The sequence below is a fragment of the Dermacentor andersoni genome, chromosome 4 (genome assembly GCF_023375885.2).
Source record: "Dermacentor andersoni chromosome 4, qqDerAnde1_hic_scaffold, whole genome shotgun sequence".
NCBI lineage: Eukaryota > Metazoa > Arthropoda > Arachnida > Ixodida > Ixodidae > Dermacentor > Dermacentor andersoni.
Window position 1 is genome coordinate 10,208,777 of NC_092817.1, and position 22,854 is coordinate 10,231,630.

General features: G+C 49.2%; 1 protein-coding gene and 1 non-coding gene across 2 annotated transcripts in view; both read left to right on the forward strand.

The window, feature by feature from the left end:
* The window catches only part of LOC126535760 (FRAS1-related extracellular matrix protein 2-like), a 252,070-nt gene that overhangs the window by 121,463 nt on the left and 107,753 nt on the right, over window positions 1–22,854 (forward strand). The window lies entirely within an intron of this gene.
* Window positions 22,045–22,116, forward strand: TRNAT-CGU (transfer RNA threonine (anticodon CGU)). The gene has a single exon. It is a non-coding gene; the product is annotated as a tRNA-Thr (tRNA).

The following is a 22,854-nucleotide window of genomic DNA, read 5'->3' on the forward strand; positions in this document are numbered from 1 at the left end:
TTCCCATACTGCCCCTCGTGCTCGTTGCACTGCTCACGCCTTCGTCGTAGCCTTTCGCTATAGCTCCCTCCGATGCCGTTCATCATGCCGGCGTTCCCATACTGCCCCTCGTGCTCGTTGCACTGCTCACGCCTTCGTCGTCGCCTTTCGCTACAGCTCCCTCCGATGCCGTTCATCATGCCGGCGTTCCCATACTGCCCCTCGTGCTCGTTGCACTGCTCACGCCTTCGTCGTCGCCTTTCGCTATAGCTCCCTCCGATGCCGTACATCATGCCGGCGTTCCCATACTGCCCCTCGTGCTCGTTGCACTGCTCACGCCTTCGTCGTCGCCTTTCGCTACAGCTCCCTCCGATGCCGTTCATCATGCCGGCGTTCCCATACTGCCCCTCGTGCTCGTTGCACTGCTCACGCCTTCGTCGTAGCCTTTCGCTATAGCTCCCTCCGATGCCGTACATCATGCCGGCGTTCCCATACTGCCCCTCGTGCTCGTTGCACTGCTCACGCCTTCGTCGTAGCCATTCGCTACAGCTCCCTCCGATGCCGTTCATCATGCCGGCGTTCCCATACTGCCCCTCGTGCTCGTTGCACTGCTCACGCCTTCGTCGTCGCCTTTCGCTACAGCTCCCTCCGATGCCGTTCATCATGCCGGCGTTCCCATGCTGCCCCTCGTGCTCGTTGCACTGCTCACGCCTTCGTCGTCGCCTTTCGCTATAGCTCCCTCCGATGCCGTTCATCATGCCGGCGTTCCCATACTGCCCCTCGTGCTCGTTGCACTGCTCACGCCTTCGTCGTCGCCTTTCGCTATAGCTCCCTCCGATGCCGTACATCATGCCGGCGTTCCCATACTGCCCCTCGTGCTCGTTGCACTGCTCACGCCTTCGTCGTCGCCTTTCGCTATAGCTCCCTCCGATGCCGTACATCATGCCGGCGTTCCCATACTGCCCCTCGTGCTCGTTGCACTGCTCACGCCTTCGTCGTCGCCTTTCGCTACAGCTCCCTCCGATGCCGTTCATCATGCCAGCGTTCCCATACTGACCCTCGTGCTCGTTCGACCGCTCACGCCTTCGTCGTCGCCTTTCGCTACAGCTCCCTCCGATGCCGTTCATCATGCCAGCGTTCCCATACTGCCCCCTCGTGCTCGTTGCACTGCTCACGCCTTCGTCGTCGCCTTTCGCTACAGCTCCCTCCGATGCCGTTCATCATGCCGGCGTTCCCATACTGCCCCTCGTGCTCGTTGCACTGCTCACGCCTTCGTCGTCGCCTTTCGCTACAGCTCCCTCCGATGCCGTTCATCATGCCGGCGTTCCCATGCTGCCCCTCGTGCTCGTTGCACTGCTCACGCCTTCGTCGTAGCCATTCGCTACAGCTCCCTCCGATGCCGTTCATCATGCCGGCGTTCCCATACTGCCCCTCGTGCTCGTTGCACTGCTCACGCCTTCGTCGTAGCCTTTCGCTATAGCTCCCTCCGATGCCGTTCATCATGCCGGCGTTCCCATACTGCCCCTCGTGCTCGTTGCACTGCTCACGCCTTCGTCGTCGCCTTTCGCTACAGCTCCCTCCGATGCCGTTCATCATGCCGGCGTTCCCATACTGCCCCTCGTGCTCGTTGCACTGCTCACGCCTTCGTCGTCGCCTTTCGCTATAGCTCCCTCCGATGCCGTACATCATGCCGGCGTTCCCATACTGCCCCTCGTGCTCGTTGCACTGCTCACGCCTTCGTCGTCGCCTTTCGCTACAGCTCCCTCCGATGCCGTTCATCATGCCGGCGTTCCCATACTGCCCCTCGTGCTCGTTCCACTGCTCACGCCTTCGTCGACGCCTTTCGCTACAGCTCCCTCCGATGCTGTTAATCATGCCGGCGTTCCCATACTGCCCCTCGTGCTCGTTCCACTGCTCACGCCTTCGTCGTCGCCTTTCGCTACAGCTGGCTCCGATGCCGTTCATCATGGCAGCGTTCCCATACTGCCCTTCGTGCTCGTTCGACTGCTCACGTCTTCGTCGTCGCCTTTCGCTACAGCTGGCTCCGATGCCGTTCATCATGGCAGCGTTCCCATACTGCCCTTCGTGCTCGTTCGACTGCTCACGTCTTCGTCGTCGCCTTTCGCTATAGGTCCCTCCGATGCCGTTCATCATGCCAGCGTTCCCGCACTGCGCCTCGCTCTGCGAAGGCGCTGACGGCACTGGCCCACTGCCAGTCGGTGCGGTGACTTCAGTCCACGGTGTAAGATATATACTCTTTAGATGGGAACACTTCTCGGCTTGCTTGCGAGACGCTATCGAGGAGATAAGGTAGGCGCGCGTCCACCGATCCAGTGACGGCAGCCGATACCTATCGGCGGGATGACGCAACTGTAGTTAGAACGCAAGCGAGTGCTTGCGCGGACGAAGAATGCGCGGATAGCGCAGGCGACCAGATAACAGCATCTGCCCGCGGCGTCGCGTCGCCGTATCTGCTCTGTCGGGGCGATGCCCTTTCTCCCATGCTCTCCCCTCACCACAGATTTCCCGCGAAGCGCCGGTTTAGCAACGGTAGATAAGATGGAGGACGTTTAACCTTCGCATTTAAGAGTTGAACGTGATCCCATTCAAAGATCCCGGACTGCTTCTCATGCTTCTCGGCAGCTGGAGCGTATGTAACCGTAATGTTTACCGCGAAACGCTGGCCGCGAACGTATGCACGAAGGCGGGCTTTCTGGTAGAAACGCGGCCTTATACGTGGGCCGCGATGCGGCGGAGGCTAGCGCCATCTGGATGGTTTTAACGCGATAGCGTTAAGGAGCTCGTGTCGCAGAAAAGCCGGTGTCGTCGGTGTTGGCGGCGTTGGCCGTGAGCGGAAAATTCTAGAAGGCAATTCATAAATAAAAACAACTTGCAATATGGGCTGCGTGGGAATCAAATCAGGGTCTCCGGAGTGTGAGACGGAGACGCTACCACTCAGCCATGAGTTCGATCGTTCAAAGTGGGACAAAAACGCCTCTAGTGAATGCGGTGTTGCCTTACAAACGTGCCGTAGAAAGTTATACTGCTGTGTATATCGGTAGTTATGAGCATGTAAATTACAGAAGTCGCAGTTAAACGCGTAGCGAAGTGCGTTTCCGCTACATTTCTTCTGCACTTTCCGCACACGCAGAGCGATCTTGCGGCAAACACAGAAGACCCCCTCCTCGCAATGTACGGCGCTGCCCCGACAGGTGGCGCGCCACGCGCGCATTGGGGCTGTGCGGGGACCGGTGCGAGGCGCGTCGACGCCCGGCTGTCCGCGCCGATCACGACGTTCCGAGACACCGAGTTCTTTGGTTCGTTCCACTTGCTCAGGCGCACGTTTCGTAGCCGCGCCGAACGCTGTGTTGCTCGACGCTCACCGCGTGATTGGTGGGTGCAAAGTCCGATGCGGGGCGCCTCGTAAGCGATCGGTGCGCCGTAGCGCATTGTCTTACACGCCTTGGCGGGTCGACGGGAACGCTGTCGCGTTCCACTCTTAAAGGCGAAGCTTAAGCGTCCTCCAATTTTTGTTGCAAGGAACCGGGCGCGCCGCTCCGTGGCCTCCAAGACACTCCCGCGCCGGCGCGCAAAATAGCGGACGCCGTTGTCGGTCTATGGATGCTAGAAACGCTGGAGGGGCTCCTTTGAGTTTTTTTTTTTCATATCAGAATTGTTGTCTCGTATAATAAAATTGCAATTCGACGCTATCATGTCTGTAGGTTGCGTGTAAGTCATACTTTACAATTTTTCTGCGTGTTTTAGCTTGAGAAATTCAATTATTTCAGTAGCTTCTTTGCGCCACATGGAGGGCCTGGGTATAGGTGGTTCGAAAATCGTTTTGCCGAAACGACGTCCCACAGCAGTTTTTTTGCGACATGGGGCTGTTTTATGCCTTGAAATTGCGCCGTCCCGCCGACGGACGCGCGCGGTTGCTGCTTTACCTTGTCGATCGCGAGTGCGCTACCCTAAAGGGTGTATATTTTACACCGTGTTTCGGTCTCAAATTCTTTGCTGCAATACATCGCAAATTGAAAACACGCATACGTACGCCTGCGGAATGCAAAAAAAAAATAATAATCTAGTATCTCCAAGCGATTGCAAACAACATTAACTCGGTTCTGTCCAGTGTTATGGGGACGGGGTTTTGTTACTTTCAACAGTCTGCTTGGAGCTCGAACCAGGTTGACTATCGGAGAGTGTTCTGCAGGGAAGACGAGGTGACGTGAAAGCAAATAACAGAAGCTTATTACATCATCATGGGTGAGCGGTGCCCTGCAAGACAAAAAAACGTTCAGCGTGCGTGCACTTGCATGCAATTGCAGAGAAGCTGCGTCTACGCGTGGCGGCTCGCTGGCTTTCTCATACCCTCCACCATCCCGGCGACTTCATTCTCTGCTGCTCCCTGGCAGAGGGCCTTGTCAGGACACGTCGGGTCAACCTACACAGAGGGGCACGGGAGGGAAGCCACCTCTTGGCGTTGATGGGTAAAACGTAGGATGCAGGGGAGTAAGATTCCACATTGCGCGCATAATGCCGTCGCACGCACCCGACGGACAAGTCTTTTCATGTTGACGAGCGTGACGATTAGGCACGCCGTGTCCCAGGCGTTTGCCGTCTGTTCCATTCATTGCCGCACGAAGTGAACCGTAGCACCAGCTACGTGTGGCGCTTGCTTATTTTTAAGTCTTGGCGCATGATAGCTGGGCCTTGGAGGTAATCTGCAGCGGGCACAAAGGCAACAAGAGCCGAGATGGCTTTTGTTCGTCTGCGGGCTGTTCTGGCGTGACCCCCCCCCTAGTATTGGCGGTCACGTAATCTCTAGTTTCTGGACGCGTTGAAGCTAAAGGCAGCACAAAGCGTTCGCCTGCTGCTATTGCCGCTCTTCATCGCGCCAGCGTACTGCCAGCGAGTGTCCGCGGTTAATGGATCTCGTCGTGTTTGCATGTGCAAGTGTGACGCCATGCTTTTTAATGCACTGCGTAACCACATGTTTACTGTAATTTATATAGCCGCTAAAGCTACTGCCCTTTCTTCGTACAGCTGTTGTCTAATAATTTGTTATCGCAATCGATGCTTCGCCGTTTTCAGTGAACTGCGACTTTTTGTTACAAGAAAAATTGTTTGCTTTCCTCTTGCTGCTCTGGATCCCTTCATGTAATACATAAGCTAGTCATTGAAAGGTAATACTTATTATGATAATAATTGAAACATCTTGAAACGACACTTTTCAGTTTATATACAATATGAAAACTTTAAATTTTGCCTTTCTTGTTCTTTTATTCACTCGTCCGAGATTATCGAAAGGTGCTTACGTAATGTACCGACGTCGCCGGGCTTTCACTGCAAGCAAGGAGTGGCTGCAGCCCCGTTGTTTACCGAGCTGGCGCTATCACACGTTCGCAGCGGTCTCATTAATCTCGCCAGCCTGGCCCGGCAGCGAGTAACGCGCCACCGGCAGAGCGTGGCGGGCTTTCGGTTCACTCGGTGATCGGGCCGCTTCCTCGCCACGGCCCGTCGAGGCCAGATGGGTGCTCGAGCGGTCTCCCGTTCGCCGTGCCTCGTGTGGTGGGACGCGCAGCTTTTGATGCGCCCTGCTTTCCCTGGTGCTTCGCATGTTGACTCTCGCTACAAAGCGCGCCGGTTGAAGAAACAGAGCCAGAAGGCTGAAAAATCGCCTTTTCCCGAAATAGGCGAGCAAGCTGGCCCTTCCTTGATTGGCAGAGCAGTCGAGACACTTGGATGTTCTTGCCGTGCAGTAATTTTTGCGTAGCTTTCTGTAGAGATTTTAGTCGTAAGGAGGCGAAACTATAGGCATAATACGGCGACAGCTGCTTGATCCAAATGGCTACTATCCACTTCATCTCTATGTTGCTATAGCGTAATGCGAAACCTTCTGGCGAGTTTGAAAGTTTGAAAGCTTATTTAACATAAATAAGGTATACAATTACAAAGTGCACACTTTTGGGACCCAGCAAACTTCTAAAAGGCTACCCAGCTTTCTGTAACGACGGTCTGGCAGTGTTGCCATAACTTTTTAAGCATGTTGATAAACTAAAACAATAAATCTCGCTAAATTCCCGCTGAATTTTGCTGAAACGTTCCTAAATTGTGGCTAAAATGTTGCAGCAGACTTTAGGTAACGTAGGCGTTTTGGAACACTATAGTATACGCTAACATGGCGTACACTGTTAGCTAACATTAGCCAAGATCGGGGTTTTCGGCGTTCATGCGGTTTGAAAGCTCCTTTTTATTAAAAGATTACTCTGGCATGCTAGAGTAAAATGCACTACATTACGTCATTTTACTACCACCTCTATGAAACGTAGCAAAAGGATGTCCTTAGCCGACTTTACGACGTGCAGAGTTTTAGATCACGTGATTAGAAACCAGCCATAGGGAGTTTAAAATCACGGGATGTAGAACCTTGCTCAATAACATCTGAATAAAAGCTACCATTATACTCCGCAATCCCTAAGAAGCTCAGTCTCCTTTCAGTTAAGCCTATATTCGGCGACAGGCACGGCCACGCTATCAGAAAACATGCCGGGCGGTGCATCGGCCAAAATATTTGCTGTGCTGACTTTAGCTGAGGTCGAAGAGAAGTACGCAGAGCAGTGCGGATCCCTTGCTTCGGCGCAAAACTGAGCAGTTTATAATTGTCAGTTGGCTGAGTAGTGAAAGCTGTGTATACGGAGCATGGCCGCATTTCTTTGGTTACGCGTGCATGCAAGCAGTACGCCTTTTGAACTTCCGCCGAAGCTCCGGCTGCCGCAGCAAGCCAGCCATCGCGTTGTTTTGTCGTCTTTGTTTCCTATGGTACGAGGAAATATGGTTCGACCAATTTTTTTTATTCAGATAGCCCAAAAAGGCGCTTGCGGGCATTACATAGGGGAGGGGGAGGGGATAGCAACAAGATATTTCAAACACAATTGGAGGGGAAAGGCAATATAGAACACCGTAGTACAGGTTACCGAACACAACAAAAAATAAAGAAGAAAGAAAAAGAAAGAAATGCATACAAGATGAAAAAAAGGAAAGTCGGTACAAAGAGCGGTGATTGTCGCAGGAGATTCGTACGCGCTAACATGGGACGCACTTTGAAGGGATGGTCGAGACGGGGGAAAATTCTTTGCGGGGGTTTGATATGGGATGCAGTAAAGGATGACGGGGTATGATACAAGCTGTGGACGTGGGAAAGCAGTGCTAACAGTCGTCGTTTTTCTAGAGAGGGCAATTGGAGGGACTCTTTGATATCCGGGATGCTGGATAGAGTAGGCCTTAGTGATGAAACGTGCTGCTTTATTTTGTAAAGATTCAAGCTTGTTTATTATGTACGTCTGATTTGGATTCCATATTATGGAAGCGTATTCCATTTTTGAACGAACTAGAGCTGTGTAAGCTAATAGTTTAGTCGACTGATTTGCTAAATACAAATTTCGCCTAATGAATCCAAGTGTTTTATTTGCTTTCGAAATTACTCCATCAATGTGATCATTCCATGTAAGGTTAAAAGTTAAATGCACGCCCAAATATTTTAACGTAGACACATTCTCCACGCACATGTTCATAAAATATGACCTTAACTGAACGTTACTGGCTCTGGTAAATGTCATTGTTTTCATTTTAGAAACATTTATTTACATTTTCCATTGCTCGCACTAAAGTGAAATTTTGTTTAGCTCTTTTCAGGGACAAGGCGACATATTCTCGAAAGCACGAAACTTGGCGCCATAACCGGTGAGCTCTCAGGAATGACTCTCAGGAATAGCCGCAAAAACTTTGTGAAGGGAGTAAAGAAATAGTCCGACTATCCTCCTCAACAACCTTCACACGCATGAAAAATACTCCCGTTTTTACATGTAAAAACACGGTCACCATGGCAGTAAAGTTTCAACCCGACAGTTACATAGTACAAAGAACACAGAAACGGGAATGCGGTATACCGGACGAGCGGTTTACTCCCATTTCACGTTATGCTTGTCTAAAGTGTCATTCAATTACTGAAGCATCTCACATTTGTCTGGGGTATGTGTGAAAGAGAAATAAACAGTAAATTTACCAGCGGCGTGTACTGGGCTTTTACTTTACTATTACACTTACACGAGAACGGACTATGACAGACGAAGTTCAACGTTACACTCACATTGCAAGGTTCCAAATGCAGCAGGATTCAGGGAACACAAACAAACTGTTTTTCCTAGAGCGCAAAGGCACTTGGTCTCACATTATCTCTGAACATTTTTAGTTCTCGGCACTCCTACTCGTAAAAACATATCAACATCATGCAAGACGCGCAATGTCGCATGTCAGCATGGTGATGACAATTACGTGATCTTCGTGCAGGTCAAATACTACGCTTCCACCTCTTGGCCTGCCTCAGAGCCCTTCGCAGTAATGAATTCTCCAAAACCCATGCGATGAGGAAGCAGTGTGTTCAGGCCCGCGTGAACGGGCGCAGCTGCTCCTATGCACACGCCTTTTTCCAATCGATATATGTTATTATCTACCTGCTGTTTCCTAATCCTACAATAACGTTTGTAAATGTACACCAATCGAGCGTACTTAGTGAAAGTGCAGAACCCGGGGCTTAAGACCCATTCAAATTGGTTTCATAAAGCACTAGAAAGAAAGAAGCATTTTGTGGGCACACTGTGAATGCGGTGAAGGCAACCATCATTTCACCACGATCACAAAGCCTACGCGTCATACAGCCGTTTTCGGCCACTCACATGTAGCTTTTGAAAAATGAGGTGCGTTTTAGGAGGATAATTTGGATGCAATTTCCCCAACTTCGAAGTCGCTAAAGTGGCGCCAATTTTTCTGTCATGTCTCTACAAAAAGCCAGTGGTCGCTAAACAGACAAGGAAGTCTCTAAATCAAGCCACAAAATCACTAAAATGGCAGCACTGCTATCTGGTCACTACCTGACCGTCTTCGTTTGCCGATACAGAAGGTAGTTGCTACTGGGTACTGTCAGGATTGGGGGCTCAATCCCATCGCTCGTGATCCGTTGTCAAGATTGGAGTCCGGCATGAATTCGAAGGTAGCTGGCCTATGCATGTATGCATGCCGTCGTCCAACTTATCCACGCTGAGGACGTTGATGAAGGGAAGGACTGCTTCTCATCGACAACGAGGAATATGGGTTTATTTACAGTATTTATATCAGTCTAACATGACTGTTTGAGAAAGTACATCAGTATAACATGACTGCTTGAGAGAGAATGTCAGTCCAACATGACTGCTTAAGAAAAGTGTCTCGAGCATTCGCACAACAGCAGTTTTTAAACACTCGGTCCTCCCGCGATACAAGGCGACGCGAACGTTCGTTTGGTGATCGCAAACTAGCCGCCTATCCGCAGGACGGTCTACACGCACAAAAGCACACACGTTCGAAGGTCCGGAACCGACGTCAGAGGGGCCCCGTAGAACTCGGAGCCGTTCCGTGTAGCGCGTTGGGGAGTTTGGGAACAATAGTTGGCCCGCCGAACTCATTCCGTCACAAAGTCGATTTAGTCACGCTGTGGCTAGAAGTTGGCGGCGACGCTCCCGGTATGTTGCCGTCATAGTCGTAAGTGGGTGGCAAACTTGCACTGCAGCTGGCCGTTCTTAACAGTACGTGCCACCGGTGCTGTTTCGCTTCCTCGAGGCCGACGGCAATGCCATGACGCGTGACTACGTATAATGGAGTCAAGATCCATCGCCGCCTGCAGGAGAGCGGTGATCCCCGGAATACACGAACAATCACAAAAGCTGAGAAGACAGACAGAGCAGCGTTTCACAGGAGGAACACTTCGTCATCTTCTCCTCATCATTGTGAACTTGCGAAACGCGCTATAGGCTTAGCCACTATGAGGAATGCTCTCTTTCTTTCCTGCACTCATCAATCTGCACGGAGCTTCACTTTGCTGGCACGAGTGACGTCCGCTGGCTCTGCCAAGTTTTAATGTGGCAGCATTAGGAATGTCAAAGAGGAAAACAAATGTATGTGTGTGAAGGGCGGGAAGCCGGTCGCGTGTTAGAGGTATATATATATATATATATATATATATATATATATATATAGTAGGTAAAGAGGAATTCTTCAGGCTACCTATCAAACGTAAAGAACTTGAGCGGTGCTACAAGGTAAACAGAACAAGTATTTAATTTCACCAGTTTCGGTCGGTGGACCGATCTTCATCAGGGTTTGCAAAAAAATGCCGGTTCGGCCCTGGTAGTGAAGACACCAGACCAGGTGCCCGGTCGTTCTCAGATATATATATATATATATATATATATATATATATATATATATATATATATCTATATATATATATATATATGTATATAAGCGAAACGCGGTAGCTCAATGTATGTGTGTATGTATGTATGTATGTATGTATGTATGTTGGAGCAGACGGTGGTCTGCTGCGTGCCACCGTCAACCACACTTCGCTGCAGGACGTGTGTCTAGTGAGCTGCTGATCAACACCTTGCAATGTGATGAACGCGGTTTAAATTATGGAGCCGGGAACTCACATAGGGGCGACGTAATGCTAACTCATTTCTCTCGCATTTTTTTACCGCATTATCACCACCAATTTTAACGCGATAGCATTAAGGAGCCCGTGTCGTAGAAAATTTCGAACCGCAGATATTTCGAACCACAAATACCCAGGCTTTTCATATGATGCAAGGAATCGACTGCATCGAATTTCTCAAGCTAAAATACGTAGAAAAATCGTAAACTACGGCTTGCACACAACCTACAGACATGATAGCTTTCGGATTGTAATTTGACTGTACGAGAAAGCATAACTCTGTTCAGCGAAAACTCAAGGAAGCCCCTTCGCACACACAAACTGGCCGCGGCCTTCACAGACCGGCCGCGGCGTCCGCCATCTTGCGCGCATCGGCGCGATAGGCGTCTCGGGGGCCACAGAGCGGCGCGCCCGATTAGTTGCATTAACTCCAGCAGGCGCTCGCCTCCGCCGCATCGCGGCCTACGCAAGGGGCCGTGATTCAACCACAAAGCTCGCCTTCGTGCATATCGTTGACGGCAAGCGTTTCCAGGTAAACATTGCGGTTACGTACGGTTCAGTTGCCGGGAAGCGTGAGAAGCAGTCAGGGATCTTTGAATGATATCGCGTTGCACTCTTAAAGGCGAAGCTTAAGCGTCCTCCAAATTTTTATTTCTGTCAGGCATGACGGACGTTTTCCTGCGTCAGTTGCGCTCGCAAAATTAATTCCACGGCTCGACAGGAAGTGGACAAGGCGAAGCTCGCAGGGACCCCCTACTTGCACAGCGTCTCAGACAGAGCGGAGAAGGCCGCCAGCTGTGCTGATGCACCAGGGCTTTACACCGCGCCGAATAAACATGGTTCACATTACAAACGCCGCTCGCCCTCAGGACAAGGTCCGTGACAAACGAAACGCCAGGCACTTCATCCTTTGCAACGCCGAAGTCGTTCACGAGATCTGCACGTCCTGCGACGGCTTCTACCTCGGACTAACCGCTTGATGCAGCAATGACCACCTGCGAGACCATGCCACTAACTTAAGGCAAAACCGGTGGTAATTTGGTCGTTCCTTGCGCCAAATGCAGGTGCGAACCTATCTTACACCAGACGCGTATTTCGCATAGGTATCACGAAACATGCTGCCGTGAACTCTTCGAGGCATTCGCTGTTCATTGCAAATTGAGGGACCTTCATATGTCAGCTCCATCACTTGTCGTGTTAAAGAGTTTAGCTATCACCGTGATTGCGCGATTGGGCGCTCTTGCCTTGCTGTGCGTTACAGGATGTACGTGCGAATTTGGTTGGTTTTATAGCGTGGCTGCATAAATGCACCTGTTAGTAATCGGCGCACCTGTCCTCGCTTCTGTCCCGTTTGTCGCGCTGTTTCCGTCATGAATCGGTGTCCCAACAAGCTCCAGTTCAGTCCCTTTTTGGGGTGGCTACACACACCCTGTGTCCCAGCTACCGGTAGACAAGCTGTTCAACGAAAAAAATAAACATAACAGGGTGCAAGATCCTATCAAAGATCTACGGTTTTCGGTCGTCAGAGGTTGAATGACCGCACACTGCAGGTCTTAAAACCGTATCTTGCACACTGTGTTTCTTTTTTAAATCTTTGAACAGGTCGGCTAACGTTAGCTGGGACACCCTATATAAGCCGATTCGTCACGTGTGTGTTATCTCAAAGACACGAGCATGGGCGGAAGAGCCAAAGAAATCTATTCGCTATAATATACGCCATAGAGCAGGCAGGGAAACGAAAAAGCTAGAAGTTGCCGTTATTTTGGTGGCGTTTCCCATACCCCAAAACGTGTTATGTCATCATGACGTACTGACCGTCAAACAACCCGAGCACATCAGACGCCAAACGAGCACCTCTCCAACGAGGCCGTAAGCGACCGCATTAAGCACCCGCGCACACCTTTGAACCTCCTTCCCCGCTAAGCCAGAAGAGCTGTTCAATGAGCCCTTATATATAAAGAAAAGTGAAATGTGAAAGAAAGAAAAAACGCAAATGTGGCGGCACATTCTTCGTGCAAGAAAAATGACAAATCACGAGTGAGGCCAACGCGAAACAACCGCCCCGTCGCTTGTCCAACACGCTCAGCGGGTGAGAGCTGCGTGCAAATCAGCAGGGAAGTCTGGACCGCTTGCTGCGCGTCACGTGTCGCTGCAACCTCCTCCCGCCCGGGGCTCCCGCTACTTTGGCCCACACGCTTCGTGATGGCCCAGCGTCGCGGTTTGCCTGCTCCCAAGGCACACTCGAGGCCACGGGTCTCACTTCATTGGAGACGGCTTAGCAGACGTCGCCTGGAGGTGGCGCTACGTACTCTCCTTCATTCCTGTCGGCCAGCTTCTCCTCCCCACGCCTAACATTTGCGAAACGCGGGCAGGCCACACAGCGGCAACTCTGCGGATGCGAAGCGATGCGCCTGAACCGTCGCTCAGCTAAACGGAGACAGTTGTCGCCGAAATGGGGGCGCGACGTCTTGTCACCCTGACCGCTTCTCGCGACCTCTGTCGGTAGATTGCGCATAAAGGAGGCGGGCATCCGCAAAGCGTGCCGGAGATTAGTGTATCTTCTTGTTGGACAGCCTGTCATCTGCTCCGCTGTCTCTCTCACAAAGCGGCGTCGGAAAAACTGCACCCTGCTCCCAGTCTCACTTCTTCTCTCACGTCGCGCCCTCCTCGCCAACTCTTCAACATTCGAGGCCGGCGATCGCTCCCCCTGTTCCGTACTCAAACAGTGCCCGACACGCGAGACGATGCGTCTCCCCGCCATCGTGCCCCCGGACACCTCGGCTCGACACGAAGAGGCGCCGAGTGATACTGCGTCGCCCGTGCGCATGAATCATCACCCCTTCCCTTACAGCGGAGCAGCTCTCAGTTTCCAGTGCTGCCAGCTTGACAAGGGCTCTCACGACGCGCCAGGGAGCTCTGTCACTCGTTTGTGTGCCATTCATATGCGCCCGAGCGGAGAGTCCGCCGGCAAGACAGCCCCTGCTGCACGCCATGTCTCCCGGTCTTTCTCGCTCGCTGTCTGCCATTCTCGAGGCCACCGATCCAAGGATGCTGCCACGCTTGGCGTCACTCGCTGTGGTGGCAAACTGTTTACGATGGTCTGCAGCGCATGTGCCGCTTAGTTCTTCCAGCTCATACTGTGGGTTATCATGGTCTGGAAACAAGCGCAGCGCGCCTCGGCTCGTGCGAAATGAATTCCCGCGAGAAACATTTCGTCTAGGCGCTTCTAAACGAAAAGCGAGGAGGATTTACTCTCAAGCGAAGGAAGTACGGGGATGTTCGACAAACGTGCAGCTGAAAGTTGTTTAAGGACACACTTCGAAGAGAGAAGACAGCAAATAAAAAAGTAGCCGTCAGAACAAACTGAAGACGTGTTTAAAAAAATTGTAGATTCAACAAGTTTCGCTTCATGGTTACGTGCAGCGCACGACTGAGGAAAATTCAACACGCAGGATTTGCCGCTGCCTGTCATCATGGCTGCATAACAACTTGCAATACGACACGGTTAAGTTGTGCTTTGTCTTGCACAGCGAGCCTACATTCGCAGTGGGAATGTGAACACACACACACACACACACAGACACACACACATTATATATATATATATATATATATCATAAGAAGCCAACATTCACCTTCACCCTAAAAGATCACGTTCTCGCGACGCCTGCGACAAAAGAAGACGTTCCACGTCCGCCGCGAAGGTCTGTGAATGGTGGCACTGGCTAACACTCCCAGGGTTCTACTAGGACACATAAATACCCAAGAAAGTGGATGGGAAAACGGCGCCGCGGTAGCTCAATTAGTAGAGCATCGCACGCGAAATGCGAAGGTTGTGGGTTCGGTTCCCACCTGCGGCCAGTTGTTTCTTCATCCACTTTAATTTCCTATAATTTATCATTTCTTTATTTCATTTATTAAACACAAGTAACGTCCCCTATGTTGTCCTTGGTGTCAGTGGTTGTTGGCTTCTTATGATATGACTAATAAAAATCGGGCCCCTCGGTTAACCCCCTTTCTTCTCGTTATTACATAACGAGGGTCTCGAATCCGGCAGCATTGATGCCTTCAGGTAGCATATGTGGGTTTATTGACCAGTTGCCTTCACCCTAAAAGATCACGTTCTCGTGACGCCTGCGGCAAAAGAAGACGTTCCACGTCCGCCGCCAAGGTCTGTGAGTGGTGGCACTGGCTAACACTCCCAAGGTTCTACTAGGACACATAAATACCCAAGAAAGTGGATGGGAAAACGGCGCCGCGGTAGCTCAATTGGCAGAGCATCGCACGCGAAATGCGAAGGTTGTGGGTTCGGTTCCCACCTGCGGCAAGTTGTTTTTTCATCCACTTTAATTTCCAATAATTTATCATTTCTTTATTTCATTTATTAAGCACAGATAATGTCCCCTATGTTGTCCTTGGTGTCAGTGGTTGTTGGCTTCTTATGATATGACTAATAAAAATCGGGCCCCTCGGTTAACCCCCTTTCTTCTCGTTATATATATATATATATATATATATATATATATATATATATATATATATATATATATATGTGTACCGGGTGTTTCAGGAAGCACTTTCAGACATTTTGAAATGTTGCCTGTGGCAGACCGCACAATTCTTGTTCATGAGCTGGTTTACCCGAAGAGGCGGGCATTACTTGCTCAATAACTCACATGCATAATCGACTTATTAACAAAGGTTCACAAATTAAATTTTTAACTAATTACCTTATAGCCCATATTGCAATTCAGAAATTCTAGCCGTGGAGTTCGCAAGGCGGATCCACTTGGAACGAATTCTCAAGATGACACAAGAGACCAGTTTCGAGATATTAATTCCCGAACTTTGCGGAGAAATGCATAGGCGTTCCAGTTAGTTTTGGGCTTCAATGCATGAAACAGCGTTTTCCCAATGAAGTAACTGGAACGTCAATTCATTTCTCCGCAAAGTTGGGGAATTAATATCTCGAAGCTGGTGTTATCCTGAGAACTCGTTCCAAGTGGATGCTCATTGCGAATTCCACGGTTAGAATTTGTAAGTTGCAATATGGGTCATGAGGTAATTTGTTAAGACTGATTTAGTGAACTTTTGTTAATTAGTCGATTATGCATTTCAATTTTTCTTGCCCAAGTAATGTCTGCCTCGTCGAGGACGCCAGCTCATGAACAAGAATTGTGCGGTCTGCCACAGGCAACATTTCAACATTTCTGAAAGTGCTCCCTGAACACCCTGGATATATATATATATATATATATATATATATATAAGCCGCTAATGTAAACGCAGAGCTAACTTTTTTACAAGGTCATCAATCGCGCCTCTAAGTCTCAAACGCATCTTCAAAACCGAGAGACATTCCTTCGGTATGAGCGTGCGAAGGATAAAGTGAATGGGCAGAAAACTTCACGTATTGAACCAACCCCTGAAGCATACTCGCACATGGGACTGTAAAACAAGTAGTCGCATTATCACACTAGGAGCGCACGACGTTCTTGTTCGAATTGCTGAAACCGAAAGCTGTCTCCTCTCTCGTTCAATCTTCGCCAATCCGACACTCGGCTATCGTCATAATCCGTTTAGGAATTCGGGCCTTCTTTTGCGACACGGCGACCCTGTTGCGGCCCCCAATATGCTTAGCGGCCCCTAAGCGATCCGTCATCCCTCACGCATACAAGCGACAAGTACCAAACCTCAGGAAGCTATCGATAACAAGTGCCAAACAAAGGCCAAGCCACGAAGCTACTGCATTCTTGATGAAGTTACTGCCTTTAACTTGATTTAACTCGGTTCATTGTCCCGCTTTACTTAAAATGATAAGATTACCAGAAACCATATCAAATGGCAGGCTTCCTTGAGAAAGATGAGCTGGCTTGAGTAGTGATTCTTTCTGCTTATTTGTTTTACAGCCGGAGTTGAATACTTCAAGCTATTAATGTATGGTAATCCAGCAGCGTCTATCCCAAGGAAGCAAGCGTCGTCTACTATTTAAATGAAAGATAGCTCACGTTGCCTTGTACATAAATCGCAGTTGTCCTGTTATCGAGGACGTAGCTAAATGTAACGCTCTGTAAAATGTAATTGCCTCTATATGAAGAAGGCCCACCTTGGCCTTCTGCCAACCTTACACTTCGCTACCCACTCCCAGGAGCGGGAGTAGCTGCGTCAAGCTACCATGATCATCAAAAAAGCATCGATGACAACAAAAGCACGTGTCTAACATCAATGATCTTATCTGTAATGGGATACAATTAACATTCTTCTTCTTTTGCCTTAAGAAATTTACACGAAACTGCACTTACTACTCTGTACATGCGTATCTCTGGTCTTTTACGGAAAACATACAAGAGTGCAAGGAATAAAAGTGATAACGTTAAAAAGCCTGTTTGCGACTGTCTCATTGTAAGTAGTTCTACTTGGAAGGCGCGACGTCTAATGTCTTATAAAAGCTTTTTAAGAGAGTTGTTTGTTGCGGAGCAGATCCTTGCACTTATTGCACCTGCATGGATACAAACGAGTGCCCTTTTCTGCCTGTGGACTTCTATCACGAGCGCATACACACGCGCGTGTGTGTTTGCATACTAGTTTGTGTTTGTGGATGTTAGTTCGTGAGCGAGCGAGCCTACCTCGCACGTGGATGCACTACAGATCTGGTGTCAGTGACACTAAGCCGAATGAGGATGGCTCCTAAATAGGCAACGACGGGTCCGGCATATTAAAACGCCACCCTGCTCGCGGGGGGTCCAGGAGCTGCAAATAACCTCTCCGCTGCACCTTTCAAAGCAGCACTCCGGCATCTCATCACCGCGCTAATAGCCTCATTGCTGGGAACTCTTGTTATGAGCAGGCGACAGCTGGCCGAATGTCGGGTGCCGGCCTTAATGTTTGTCGGCAGAAGATGGCACATCCATTATTAAGCATTGGAACCTCGTAAATATAGATGACGCCCATTGCGGCATGCATGAAAAACATACAGCGCAGGCATCCCGATTAATGAGTTTTATTTTGCTTTGGCATCGCACTTCCATTCGCACAAACACTTAACAACACGAAGTTTTCACCAACACAAAACATACAACGAAAAGGGACGCCGAGGGGTAAAGTGCAGAGGGGGGTTGGGGGAAGAGGTTCTGGCGGTGGGCGTCTTTTCCGAAGTGTTAAATCACTGCTCGTAACAAGGAGGCCATATATTACTGCCAACATTACTCAGCAAAGACGGAACTCGCTTGCCGTGGTACGTGCGGCGCTTTAATAGCGTCTGGTGCCCCCAGGTGCAGCGTGATCCAAGGCGATGGAGCGTGCAGGTCGAGTTGTGTACCTCTCGCGTCGGTAATTGTGTGCAGCGCTTCTGTGAAGATTTCTTTTTTTTATGCGAGGATAAATGCCTCAGGGCATACAAGGGTATGTGATGGGGGTGAATAAGGATGATTAAATGAATGAAAAAAGATTTGCTGACTTAATGAAGTCCAAGAGGGATCGATAATGCGGTGAAGATTGTTTCATTGAAGCCTTGAGGACCCTGAGGTATGTTTAGCCTAAACGATTTTCTCGCAGCAGTAATTCACACCCGTCGTTTCCTCTGCTGCCTAACAAGATGGCGCAAGGACGTATGTGCCTGTCGACGGACACCGCACACGGTAAAGAACCGACGTGACATTCACAGTAATTGCAAACCAAATCGCTAAATCTGTCTGGGAACCTACTCATGCCGAAGCAGGCAGTAAAAAAACAGTCAGGTGATACGAGCGGCGGCAGACCAGCGCCAATGGAATTCTGCTGCTGAGCACGAGGTGGCGGGTTCGATCTCCTGCCGCAGCGTTGCGATGGTGAAAAAATGCAAAGCCGTGTTTTTTGCCGAGCGTCGAGTGCTCACTAAAGAACCTCAGATGGCCCCAATTATTCCAGCGTCCTAAGGAGATGGCTTTTTCTCATAGTCCTTTTGTTGTTGCTTTACAAAGTGAAGTCGCATAGCCCAGTCACTTGCTCATGAGATGAGACTATGAACAGTACAAATAGCGTTAACCTTTTATGAGGTCTTCCGCTAGAAAAATTGAGACTACAGGATCCGTGCTCATTTATACTGGCGACATGCAATGTCCTCGTGTGCCCGTCCACAGGTCGACATAAAAACGGGCGATTCGTTCGCATGGCCGATAGGTACATAATACTGTAATATTGACTTCTGGGCCGCTATACGACGAGTTCTTTCGCTGCAAGCTTTTCCTCCTTTTCCCCCCTTATTATCGTGAAACGCCACCGGACGGTCGGTTCTGGGGATACAGTGTCGCTGGGCCCCTAGCCGAAGCGCCAAGGCACAGAATTGGAATAGATTCGTGCCACGGCTTCCGTCCAGCATACGCACTCTCGCCTTTTATGCTCGATCACATGGAGATGGAGAGACCGCCACATTCGTAATCGTACAGCTAGTTCTCGTTGTTTCTTGCAGCTTCTCTCTGACAGCGCACGTCAACATGCAATGTATCCCCATCTGTAGCCCACACAGAAGGTTTTCTGAATTCCTTCCCACGTCAGTGGCTCAAAGCCAAGCTTAAAGGGCAGATAAGTTCGAGATGCCTTCTTATTTTGTTATCTCAGTGATGACACCACCTCCGCAATGATATAGAACTCTTAGACATATGAAATTCGCCATTAACAACTGGCTGCACGCGTTTCACACGTTCCTACTTCGGCAGTGCTGCACTCAACCGCGGACAAGGCTCCCGCGAGCGCGCCGCCGTGAGCTCGCTGCGGTCGCACCGCCCGTCGCATAGCCGCTGCATGAACGGCCCGTGGTGCGGAAGCGGCGGGGCGCCCTCATTAACACCGTGTGCCTCATCACCTGCGCCGCTTGTGTTTCTTCCCGGCAGGCGAGCTCTAAGAAGGAAAGCTCGCTAAGCGGTTCGTTATTAATGGCGCTCGCGTACTTTCGAGGCGTTGATTAGCCTCCTAAGCTCTGCGGTCTCTTGTCTCAGGTGCGCTCCGAGTCTTCCCCTGTTCGGCGGTGCACAAGAGCTCTCGGCGTGACTCGGATCTTTATTTAGTCTTGCGAAAAGTCTGGAATAGAGAGCTGATGAGCCGTTCGGTAGAGCATCAAAAGAAACTCGTTAGCCGAAATGCGTGGCACCGTCTAAAGCCCCACAGAAGACTGTCGGTTCTGTCTGAGCGCAGAGCCCTTGAACGGGTAGTTATGTTCACTCCAGAACAAAGTAAGCTGGGAGCTGAAGAATCAGTCAATCCTCGCAGAGGGCAGTCGTGTGGTTTCATCACAGCGTTGACGAACGCCCCCCACGCTGCTTTATTTTGCTACAACAGCACTTAAAGACTCGGGACTGGCGCAAGGAGGAGCCCGGATGCAAGAAGACACAAATACACACGGTGCTTACTTTCAACGACCCTACTGTAGATGACCGCACACACGATGCCGCACCAGCAAGCCCACATTACAACTGTCGTCGAAACACCGTGTTTCCTGTGGCCGTCCACTAAGCCGCCTTCGTGTCGTTGTCAGGCCACATCCCCGGCTTAAACCTGGCCCGCGTATAAAGAGAAATAGCGCCGGGAGTCTAGCTTGTGCGCCCTTGCCGTAACGTGAACTTTGGAGTAGAACGCAGCAAACACCGAGCTTTGGAGCTTGGCCAATTAGTGCGAGTTTTTGTTCAACTCGCCAAGTGCAAGAGTGGTAGCGTGCGCACATTCATTTTCGATGCCACGACGGAAAATATATTGCAGCGGACGATGGGGACGCTGCGTGTATCGCAAGGAAACTGTTCTTGAGAAGTCGGCTGTGTACCTGGTGACAACCTGCTGCCATCGCAGTGAATGAGTTCAAAGACAGAGAAATCACTCGAGCTTTCAACATTCTTTTTTATTGCAACAGAAGTAAGAAAACAAACTCCCCCTATATACACATATTCGCAGTAAACAACGACCCGTTTTTATTAAACTAAGGAACTTCAAAACCAAAGGAAGTATCTTGGCTTGTGGCCGAAAGCTAAAGGACTCAGGCTACGCCATCAGAGACTTGGCTGCCGCCAATCGTAAATATCGTACAAAACTGCTGCAGTTCGTCCAGCCCAAAAACTGCCCTTTTAAACTCAAACTCGACGAGCTGCACGTGGAAAACAAATGTTATTTCGATGACGTCTCTTCAGATAGCGTTAAAGAATTTCTGTCTTCAACAGTACCCTCTTCTAACAGTACCAAAGCACGGAACTTAGCAACTGTAAACGGCAAATGACATAGTTCCAATCTTCCTGTGAATTTTCCACACCGCCGAAGTTCGTCGTTCAAGCTCTTTAACATGGCCTTTAGCAACATTCGCAGCAAAATACGCAAGCGTGATCAGATTAGCAGCTTCATCGATGACACCAATGCAACATTATCACTCTAACCGAAACGTGGTTGAATTCAGATATTGCAGATCACTAGGTTTTCCCCACTCATCAAAACTTCACCCTACAGAACTACACCCTATGTCGCCATAACAGGAGTGGTATTAGAGGAGGAGGAATTGTTGTAAGAAGCACTTTCTCATCTTCACTTGTCTTCCATGACGATTACCTTGAACTTTCATTTGTCTGCGTGCAGAGCACATCGTCGAAATCGGCATTTGGCATCTACTATCGGCCCCCCGATAGGCAAGTGCCCTTTTGTGATAACATTTCCAACAACCTCACTAGAATTAAAACGCAGTTTTCCAACGCACCAATCTACCTCTTCGGTGACTTTAATTACTCTGGCATCAATTGGATCTTGCTCTCAGTCCCAAACATTTCACCGTCTAACGAAGCGCAACAATTTCTCGATCTAGTACAAGATTTCATTCTGCTACAAATCGTAATACACCCTACTAGAAGCGAAAATACCCGGGACATTTATTAACATCCAATCCAGATGATATTACCAGAATCAACATGTTACCTGCTGTTAATGACCATGACCTCCTGCACGTCTGTATTTCACTCCCAATCAAAAAGCGATCGCCTATGAATAAACTAATTGTTGACTACAGGAGAGGAAATTTTTACGCTTTTAACCATGAACTTGCAATTTTTCTCGGCAGTTTTCAGCACTCGTATCTGAGTCGAACCATAAATACTAACTACTGGGAGTTATTCAAGAACGTGCTTCTCAAGTTAAAGATACGTACATTTTGACAATAATTGTTAAACACGATTCCAACAACCCTTCGTTTTCCAAACGTCTCAAAGCTCTCCTGAACAGGACAAAAAACGTCTGTATAGAAAGGCACCATGCAGTAACAATCTTCAAACGTGGGAAAAGTACCGGCTGAGTGTTATCACCTATCTTAATTAATTGAAGTACTCAAAAAACAAGTTTTACTCATCCGACTTTTTTTCCACACTTCAAACAAACCCTAAGAAATTCTGGAGTTTACTGTCCACTAAATCACGCACCAACACCATAGATGTTGTTAACGCCGATGGTGAACCAACTAAAAGTGAGCAGTGCACTGCTGCCCTCAATAATCATTTTTCATCAGCTTGAAAAGCTTCTCCATCACTTAATGGGAAAACGGTGCCGTGGTAGCTCGATTGGTAGAGCATCGCACGCGTAATGCGAAGACGTGGGATCGTTCCCCACCTACGGCAAGTTGTTTTTTCCTCCACCTTCATTTCCGTTATATTTATCGTTAATTCAATTAGTAAGTAAAAGTAATTTCCCCAGCGTTGTCCTTGGTGTCTTTGTTTGTTGGCTTCTTATGGTATGATAAATAAAAATTGGGCCCCTTGGTTAACCCCCTTTCCTCCCGTTCGTCTTACGTCAGTGTTTCGTCACTCAGGCAATCACTTCGTCTGTCATCGCTCGCATCACGCCATGCCATATGCCGCCTGCTCCACTCTTTCTTCTGTCACCCAAAATCAGGCCACGTGCTACTAAAATCGCAATCTAGAGCGTTGTCCCCATTCAACCATGCCAAGGCAATAGCGCGTGTAAACGGCCTCTCGGCATATATGAACTCACCTTTCTTTCCTAACCCAATAGCGCTGTGGAATTCCCTCCCAGAACACATAGTATCATACACCGAACGCAAAGGATTCCGCGCTAAACTAAGAATCCACTACACAGCCTGAAACGACCACTGTTCCCTACGCTGATTAACTGATCATAATAAATATCCGCGTGCTCTGATTTTTTTACTGCTTACCTTTTATATTTTCTATGTATTCTCCATTGTATTTTTACTTCACCTGCTCTAATGCTGAGTATGGTGTATCTTCTTGCATTTCTGTTCAAATAATTGAAATTTGCATGTCCTTATATCCCCCCTTATGTAATGCCTGCGGGCCTTTAAGGAGAAATAAATGAAATAACATGAACACGTATAT